The following is a 9,617-nucleotide window of genomic DNA, read 5'->3' as shown; positions in this document are numbered from 1 at the left end:
GGTACCCACACACCTCTCCACATTTGCAAATAAGGCCTTCCCTCGTTCATCCTTTTCTCTCACAAGATAAACTAGTCATACAAATGCATCTTGATGTTACGTGCAACGCACGGGCATCTTGCTAGTAAGAATGAAAACAAACGACAAAAAATATTGGACGGTGGTTCGAAGTCATGACCGCGGGCACAGCGGACAAGGTGGCCTTGTATTGGTATGCTGAGCCGTCTGTTTTAACACACAGGAGCTGGTGTGGTGATTATACACACACGCACGCATGCACACGAACTGCATGCACGCAACACTCACACGAACACATGCACCCACGCACGCACGCAACACTCACACGTACACACGCAGCCACGCACGCACGCAACACTCACACGCACACACGCACGCATGCATGCACACACCAGTACACCACACGACCAACACACACTCTCACGCTCAAGTGCTCAACCTACACGTGCATGCGCACACATCAGGCCCTGACAGACACATACACAACCAGGTGATTCCCGCGCACGGGGTGGAGTCTTGTCGCGCCTGCGTAAATTTGTGTTTATCTGACCTTTTCCCTATGCGAACTGACAGGTGGGACCCACAAGGAACGTGGTCAATTTAACTAGTCAACATGGTGCCACGCAGACTATTTGGCCGGTCAACAGAGTGCAATCCGATGCTGAACCGTGAGCAAGTGACCGTATAATCACCGCAAAACGTATATAGTGACCGTAATCAGCTTATTCTGAAGTTCGGTGAACGTATTACGCTTTTCTCTCTGTAGGCCCTCCAAAACTACATCTCTACACGTTCTCGCATGTTACATCTAACAACTATGCAATACAGCACTACTACTACACTCTAACACAATAAATCATATGTGTTTTTAGTTTTACTAGATATCATATTGTTACTTAATTATTCAGTTTGCATACATTAAAATTGCCTTTGAAATGTATGGCCAGTATCATATACCGCGCGGGAAAAATCCCGCCCTTTCCTGTTTAATCGGGTTTGTATCGATGGATCGTGCGAAACAGCAAAACTATAGTACTATATACAGTACAAGTGACAGTTCACTGGGCCGTCGTGTCGTGTACTCCTCCGTCGTAAGAGTGGAGCGCTCGCTTTCATAAATCTTCTAGTCCCTTTCGCCGACATGTGGGGCATCAAGCTACCGGGTCCACGTGCCATACCGGAATACAGTGCAGAGCAGCCGGGGTGAAGCACCCAGTCATGGCGCCGGCGTAGTAATGAGCAATGAGGCGTCAAATCACAAAGCTGCACCTTTCCCGCAGTTAAGTTGGAGGGACGAAGTAATAATGCTAAAAAAAGAAGTTGGAGGGACGAAGCAACCATCATTTCACTCGTTGCTGAATCCGCTTCTCCCTCATCTTCTTCAAGTTAACCACGTGTTGCTTCTGCCGTTGTTCTGCCTCATGTGGGAAGCGGATCGGCTTGGTAAAGCACTGACACGTGGGACCGCATGTTAGCAAACCGCCAGGACAACGTCCTCTAAAAATAAGAAACCTCCCCCGCCATCCGCGCGGCAAAATCACCTCCTTTTTACTAATCTTGATTCTATAATTTTTTAGATCAATATAATTGAGATTTGTATAGATAGCACACAGGAGCAAAACCAAGTGGTACGGTTAAGGGCATCCACAATGTGTAGCCAAATGTGAAAATAGCTTTTGGCATCGTGGGAACCATTGTGGACGGTGTTGCCAAAGCCAAAAGGATGGAACCGAAGCTCCCTGATTGATTGATTGATTGAAGGAATAGAAAAATGCAACGTCTCTCCTCTTTCTCCCGTGCTTGGACGCATGTACAGTATAGAGGACAGAGTCTACTCCCCTGTCCCTTCTATCACAAATCACAAAGCAGTGAGGCGTCAAATCACAAAGCACGGACGAAGCAACCATCATTTCACTCTTCGCTGACTCCGCTTCTCCATCGTCTTCTTCGAGAAACCATCTCACCGCACTAAGCTGGACGGACGACGCTATTGTGTACGAGTAGTACTAGTACATTTACGCGTCCTTTGGTTCAACGGACTTCCTGGATGCAAATAAGGCGGTTGTCTCGGCTTGCAGGCGGCACTTGCGAACGACTTACCGTGGTCTCCCTCAATGGTGTTCTCCGTCGAACGCACTTCGCCAAACCACAACGTTCGAGATATCGTCGACGTCACCGCAATGGGGAAGGAAGTCAAATATAGTTACTACCTCCATTTTTTGTACACAAGGCCAGTATATCAAAATTACAATTTGCAAAAGGCCACTAACACTAATCGAGGCAAAATTGATGGGGTTTGCCTCGTACTAGCAACCAAGGACATTAATATCCCCTGCATGCATGCGGAAGTGAGAAGGTTGGTTTGCATGGCGCTGCATTAATCAAGCGATGAGGAGTGAGATGGTTAGCTCTTTGGGCTTTGGAGAAAAAATACGCATTAATTGACACGTGAAACGAGGATTTGTATCGATTAATCCCGCGAAGGAAAACCCCGCCTTTCTTTTTTAACACTAGTACTCCTAGTACGTAGTACTACGTACTTATCCTGTTTGGGTCTAGGCCTTGCATTGCCATACTTCGCCACACATTTTTGCCAAGCTTGCCTAAAGTTTTCAAAATGAAAAGGAGGTACACTTGCGCACGGCTGTCGCGGTCGCACCGCACCCTCACACGGTCGCTCCTGCACGCCGCGGTCGCACCGCACCCTCACATGCACAGTCGCTCCTGCACGCCGCAAACCCAACCAAGGGAACGCACCCTCACTGACACGTGCTGTCGCATGTGAACAAACCAAACTCAGCCATCCTACCGCTGACACATAATTTTCGTTCATAGAGTATGTTTATCCAACCGCATGTTGGGGAGTATCCGTACGGCCCGTGCGGTGGTCTGTTGGGGAAGAAGAAGAGGTGAGGAAGAAGGGTTAGGAGACGTAGGATATTCATCCAACCGCCTGAAATGGTAGACTGACCCAAGTCAGGCGACTTGCATAACAATATATGTTTTTACACAGCAAAAGATCCATAAAAACAACAACATAAAGAAAAACTATCACTGCTCGCGGAACGAGACGGCCTCGTCGTCTTTGGCTGCCGGCGCGAACCAGCCGTAGCTGCCGACGTGTGTCTCCGCACCGTGGTTGTCCTCGGCCTCCAGCTACTCGTTCACGCGGAGCGTGCGGGCGCTCTGCACGGACGAGAGCACCGCCCGGTTCAAGTCGAGGACGTCCGGTTCCGCCTGCAGGAGGGCCTCGATGGCAGCGGCATCCGCGCGCTCCGCGTCGAGTCGAGCCTCCGCCGCCCGGTTCAAGTCCAGGACGTCCGGTTCCGCCTGCAGGAGGGCCTCGATGAGAGCGGCATCCGCGCGCTCCGCGTCGAGTTGAGCCTCTGCCGCCCGGTTCAAGTCCAGGACGTCCGGTTCCGCCTGCAGGAGGGCCTCGATGGCAGCGGCATCCGCGCGCTCCGCCTCAAGTTGAGCCTCCGCCGCCCGGTTCACATCCACGACATCCGGTTCCGCCTGCAGGAGAGCCTCGATGGCAGCGGCATGCGCGCGCTCCGCGTCGAGTTGAGCCTCTGCCTCCCGGTCCTCCTTTAGTATCGCCAGGTTGAACCGCTGGTCCGCCTGCACCATGGGGGACTCGGACGCCGGCACGAAGTCGACGTCCATCGTCTCATACCCATCGGGGGCCTTCTGCGCCGCGACCTCCGCCATGAACATTGGATCGGCTTCCTCCTCCTCGTAGCTTGGCTCCAGAGAACTCGGGGATTGGCCCGCCGCAAAGCGAGCTTGGGAACGGAGGTCTCTGGCGCCGACCGCCGCCGCGATTTCTGCGCGGCGCTCCGGCGTCAGCATCTTGTAGTACGTGATCTTGCGGCACACCATGGCTTTCCGGTGAACTAGGGGACGCTTGATGCGGGCTAGGGGATCGAAAGGTGGGGGAAGGGGCTGGAGATTAGGTGTGGTTTTAGGGCAGTGGCTGGCGTAGGCCGAGCAGCGAAGGTTCTGGTGTGAATAGTGGTTCTGGTGACGACCGGTCAATCGGTTTTGACTGTACATCGCTCTTGTCGCGTTCGCGTTGCAGCCCGGCATGCTGGACCCTCCACGTCGCTCACCGAATGGAACGTGCTTCCTCTTGCGTTTTCGCTTGCTTGTGAGACCATAGTTGAGAGCAAACCGACGTCCCTCCCCCTCCCCCGCCCGCGTCATTTTATGCGGAGTAAATAAAAACAGAGGAGTATACTACGGATGAGGATCCCCTGACGTGGCCGAACCCATTGAGTAACTGACATGCGGGGCCTAACAAGCATGGGGTCCGCCAGTAAGTTACCGAAAGGGAGGGTAAGGCAGGGATACGTATGTGAAAGTAGCTTCCAATATACTCCCTCTGATCCCCACAGACCCCCCCCCCCCGCGGGTCATTTCTATCATAGAAACAGACCAAACCTTTATCTCCTTGCACCACATGCAATTGATCTCTGAACATCAATCGATCTCGTCAACATGTATCGGGGCATGAACCGAATGGGATGTCAAAATTAAGACGCGAAGCGACACGTATTGGACGCAAAGTGAAACTTCAAACGAACCGTTTGTTTGTATGCATGTCGGACAAATTACAAATAAACATTGGAAATACAAGCATGGTCTAGGCCCACATGCGAATGATACTCGGCGGAATGTTCAAATGAGGCATGCGGGAGGATGGACTCGACCGGAGGCCGACATGATCGATCGAGAAGAGGGTTGGAGAGGAATGAGAAATAAGCAAACGCCACATGAGTATACTTGAACGGCTCAAATAAACAATAAGTTGTCTCGCTTGGCCTACATAGTGAAAGGCCTAATGCGCAACGCGGAGCACTGACGCTCGAATATGGCCGGGAAAACAGGGAAACCGACATGTGGGGCACACCTGTCGGGACGACGTAGCGCAAACTAGTCCAATGGAGGAGCTGGCCCACGACCTCCTCGCCACTAGCAACCGTCCATGTGGGTCATGGGGGCCAACAACGTGGCGCAGCTCCAGCACCGCCTCTGGACACGGCGACCGCGGTGAGCGACACGCTCATCGTCGCTAGACACGGTTGGTTTTAGTGTGCCGAGGGTGGCATTAGTGCTGTGGCACGACCAACAGTATGTTTGGTTTGTGCCCAAGGTTGCCCCATCAAAGCATTGGGTAGCCAAAATTTTGGTTGAGGTTTTGGTTGCCCATGATTTGGCCGACATCGGCAAGAAAAATGAACTAGAGTTGGCTAGAGTTCATTGGCATGCCAAAAAAATGGCAACCATCCAAACAAAGACCAATCTTTGGGTCATGACCAAAATTTTGGTAAGGTGCACTTTGGCCACAATCCAAATACACCCCAACAGCCGGCTCATCGAGGATGCACGGGGCGCCGGGACGCGTCCGCGGAGTCGTGTAGCGCGGCCAACTACATCCTCAGGACCTGAGACCATGCCGGGTCGTCTTGCGTTTTCAATGACATGCGTCGATCGCATGTGAGAAAAGGGCATCTCCAACGTTGCCACGACCGCAGCTGACTACCCTGGCACACAAAAACCCTCATCCCTCGCGCCGTCGCGCGGTGCGTTCCCAGCCAGCGCCAGCTACCCGCATTCATGCCGTCCTTCCGTGTTCCGTCGTAAAGAGGCTCGGTGCCCGAGGAACCAACTCCGGCGACTTAATGACGCACCAGGACGCTTGGCCTCACCGGAATGCGCTACTTAAAGCGGCAACGCCCAGCTAACCTCCACAACATAGGGCATCGTCCTCCTACCTGGCACCACATTCGCCATGACCGCAAGTGCGAACGCTCTGCGGGAGAGCTTGTCTTCGGGGATGGAGCTCGAGGTCGCCGCCCTCGCTCAAGTGGCCGCACAAGCGATGGCCACGCTGGCGGCCGATGACGGGAGCACCGTCAGCCACGCGTCCTACTTGCCGCCGTCCAACGTCCGACACTGCCAAGGTCGGGGACTCCTCCGAGGATGAGTAGGGCATGGGAGGCAGCAGGGCATGGTGTGCCAACTGGCCGGTCCGTCTCCCGTGTTCTACTTTTCCTCACCGGAGACCGCACCTTCACTTCACGGGTCTTGAACCCCGCCCCCATACATGGAGATCGCAGATGCAGGACGTCGGTCGCCATCGTAGAATAGGTTTAGGGTCGGGTTTCTTTTATTTTTCTATCCTATAAAAGTTCAAAATGTAATGAAAATCTGCCGTGTTTGCATTAATCTCGACCGGTGTATATGAACTTTCACAATAATATAGTATATTATAGGAGTAATAGCAAGATGCCCGTGCGTTGCATGGAAGATCAAGATCTTGAGGGAGATAAGGATGAAAGAGGGAAGGCCTTATCTGCAAATGCACATTCATGCATTTCACATTTTTCTACATCTACGGGAACCTACGAAAGGGTTAACGTAAATTGCCTCTCTCTCTCCTCCCCTGATTTTCATGGTGGTGGGCCCCTCCCTCCCCCAATCTACAATCAACAGCTCACACGTTTCACATTATGTTAATTACGTAACTGGGACTACGTAGGTGTAGCATTACTCGTCCTAAAAAACCGAACTAAGCCAACCTCCCAGCATGGTGGTGGGCCGCGCCGTTTTAGTCGGGATTACCGGATTACTAGTAGTAGTATCGATGGATCGCGCGAAGCAACAAGTTTTTTTTGAGGGGGCGAAGCACCTAGTTTAAAAGAAAAAAGGAGGTACACTCACAGCACTCCTGTCGCGGTCGCATTGCACCCCACACACGTTCGGTCCTGCACACGGCTCACGCAAACGGAACGCGCTTCGGCTGTTCTCTTCACTGACACGTGGGACTGCACTTGGAGAAACCGACCATGCGCCAAACTCCCCCCGCCCACCACGCGCAAATCCTCCCCCCACCCAAAAATTCCCCCCAAATCCTAGATTCAACTGCCCTTCGGCCAACTAGCCAATAATATTCCCCAAACCCCCTGTCCCCCTCCACTCCATTCGCACCGCCAAAGCCGCCCTCCCCGCCACGCCGATACGTCGGCGCCGCGGTTCATCGAGGGGACGCACGGCGATCCTCTCGCTCCCACAGTACACTCTCGTAGGCTGTCGTCCTCTAGCCGTGCCGCCACCGTTGGCGACGTTCTTGTGGAGGCGCACGGCGGTCAGCGCCGCCACCGCTGGCGACGTTCGTGTGGAGATGCACGGCGGTCAGCTTCTCACGGTACGCACATTCTAGATTGAGGCCCCGTGCATGTCGGTGTAGCACTGAATATTAGCTGATAGACGCTGTGTGACGCCCCGAGACCGACGCTCCAGAGGACTTCCATATATTTCGTGTTCGCCATGTGTTTTATTTTGTTTGTTGCATTCATCATGTCATCATGCGCATTGCATCTACACGTTTTCATAAAAACTCGTAGTCGTTCATAGTTGCCGCTTCTTCCTTGTCTCTGTTGACCTCCTCTCGGATCAACCGGACCGCTCTCTTCTCTGAACCCATCAAACCCCTTTGTCTCCGTGGCCTTTCGTTAAACCCCTCGCGCGCGTCCGAAAACCTTGCCCGAACCCAACCCGGCAGTCGTGACCGATGGGTCCGGATCATCCCCCAACATCTATAAAACATCTCTGTTTTCTTATTTGGACACCCCAACCTAATTATCTCGACCATTCAATTTAAATCGGAAGGTCCTAACCTAGTTCTATTTCCCTATATATAGTCCACCCACTTACCAAATCAGTCTAACCCTAGCCTAACCCTATTCCCCCTTGCGCCGCCACCCACTCTCGCATGTTCCTCGGGATCCTTCCCCGACTAAACCCCTTCTTCCTCAGGATTCCTCCCGATCTCTCCACCCAACCAGCGAACCTCCTCCCAATACCTCCCAAATCAATCGCAGCAGCCTCGCTCTGTTCGAGAGGAGATCATCCCCGAGACTCCCTTGCCTCGTCGCCCGCCCGCATGCTCGAGGACGCTCGAGGCCGTGCCTCCTCTTCCCTCCTCTGCTCAATCTCGAGTGGATCATGAGCACCAGCGCCTCCCCGCCGCCTTGTGCGTCCATGCCGCCGGCGACTACAGCAGCAGCAGGTCATGCTGCCGGCCTCATCCCGCTCCTCTCCTCCCCTGTATCTCCCTTCCTCCCCGTGCTTCTCTCTCTCACGTCTCCCTCTCGTTTCTCTGGCAGCAAACCCCATGGACGCCGACCCTCTGCCTCGCCTTGGGTCTCGCTGGGTTGCCGTCTCGCTGCTGGATCAGCCGAGCCCCTTGCGCGCCTCCTTGCTCGAGCAGGAGCTCGACCTGCTGCCGCGACCACCACCGGCGACCAGGACCAGGCCGTCCCCGGACCGCACCCTACCCTCCTTCTCTTTTCCTTCTTCCCCTGGTTCGTCTCTCTCCCTCACCCCACGGTCTCTCTCTTTCTGCAGGGAGAACAGGAACAAGCCCCGCCATGGACGTGCCTGACCTGCGCCAAGCTCCGCCGCCGCCGTCTCGTGCGCGCCTCCGGTCTTCCCCGCCTGGATTCGGCGCCCTTCGTCCGTCCTCGCCGGAGTCGCGCCAAGTTCCCCTGCATCGCGCGTGCCTTGACCACGTCTCTGCGTCGCTCGCCTGCCTCGTCCTCCTCTGCTCGCTGGCGCCCCTCCCATTGACTAGAACGAGCGAGAGGCGCTCGCTCGCTTTGCCTCACGGGCCAGCTTCCGATCTGGCCCAGCTTCTGCAGGCCCGAGGTGATTAGCGCCTCAGTCCTCTTTTGTGCAGCCCAGCTTACAGATTCGGCCCGTAGATGTTTTTTCCCAGTTCTGTGAATTTAGTTATTTATCCAGAGTTACCTGTTTTACAGAAAAGTCCTTGCACTTCATGCGTATAATAACTCATGAACTATGCATCATATGTAAAAACTTTATATATGAAAAATACATAGAATTCCTTCTGGTTTCATAATATGCTGCTTTCATCCATGTTTAAAATGTTTAAATTTCTGTTTACTATTATCTTGCATAAATAGCATGCTAAAATGCTTTAATTCATAACTAAATAACCGTAGCTCCAAATTTAATAAACTTTATATGTAAATGGGGTAGAAAAATGCCTAGTTTACCATGGTGCACTTTATTTTGCTGTTTAACAACATTAAAATTGTGTTTAGCGCAGAACCGTAGCAAATTCGAAATATGCATATGAGGATTTTGCGGAATTGTTATTTGTTCTTCCGGCCTCATTTAAACTTGCCTAAATAGTTAGTTTACTTACGCTTCACCTCTTGCCATGTTAATCAACATTTAATATTGTTGGTACATAAACCAGAGAGAACTAAATATTTAATGTGGTGTTTCTTTAATATGCAACTCGTTGCATATTGAGCTCCACTTAATTTGTAGTATTGTTTGTGCACTTTGTCATGCCATGCCTCATTTAAACCGGACATGCATCATACTTGATTGTGCATCATGCCATGTTGATGTGATGGTTGTTTACTATGTTGTTTGCTTCTTTCCGGTTGTGCTTCTCCTTGATAGTTTCGGTTATGTTGCGATTGTGAGGATCCGTTCGACTACGTTGGTTCGTCTACTTCATGGATTCGATCTTCTTCCTAGCGGGATTTCAGGCAAGATGA

Source organism: Triticum aestivum, chromosome 4D, assembly GCF_018294505.1.
Source record: "Triticum aestivum cultivar Chinese Spring chromosome 4D, IWGSC CS RefSeq v2.1, whole genome shotgun sequence".
NCBI classification, from domain to species: Eukaryota; Viridiplantae; Streptophyta; class Magnoliopsida; order Poales; family Poaceae; genus Triticum; species Triticum aestivum.
The sequence above is the reverse complement of the archived record's forward strand: the minus strand, read 5'-3'. Positions refer to the sequence as shown.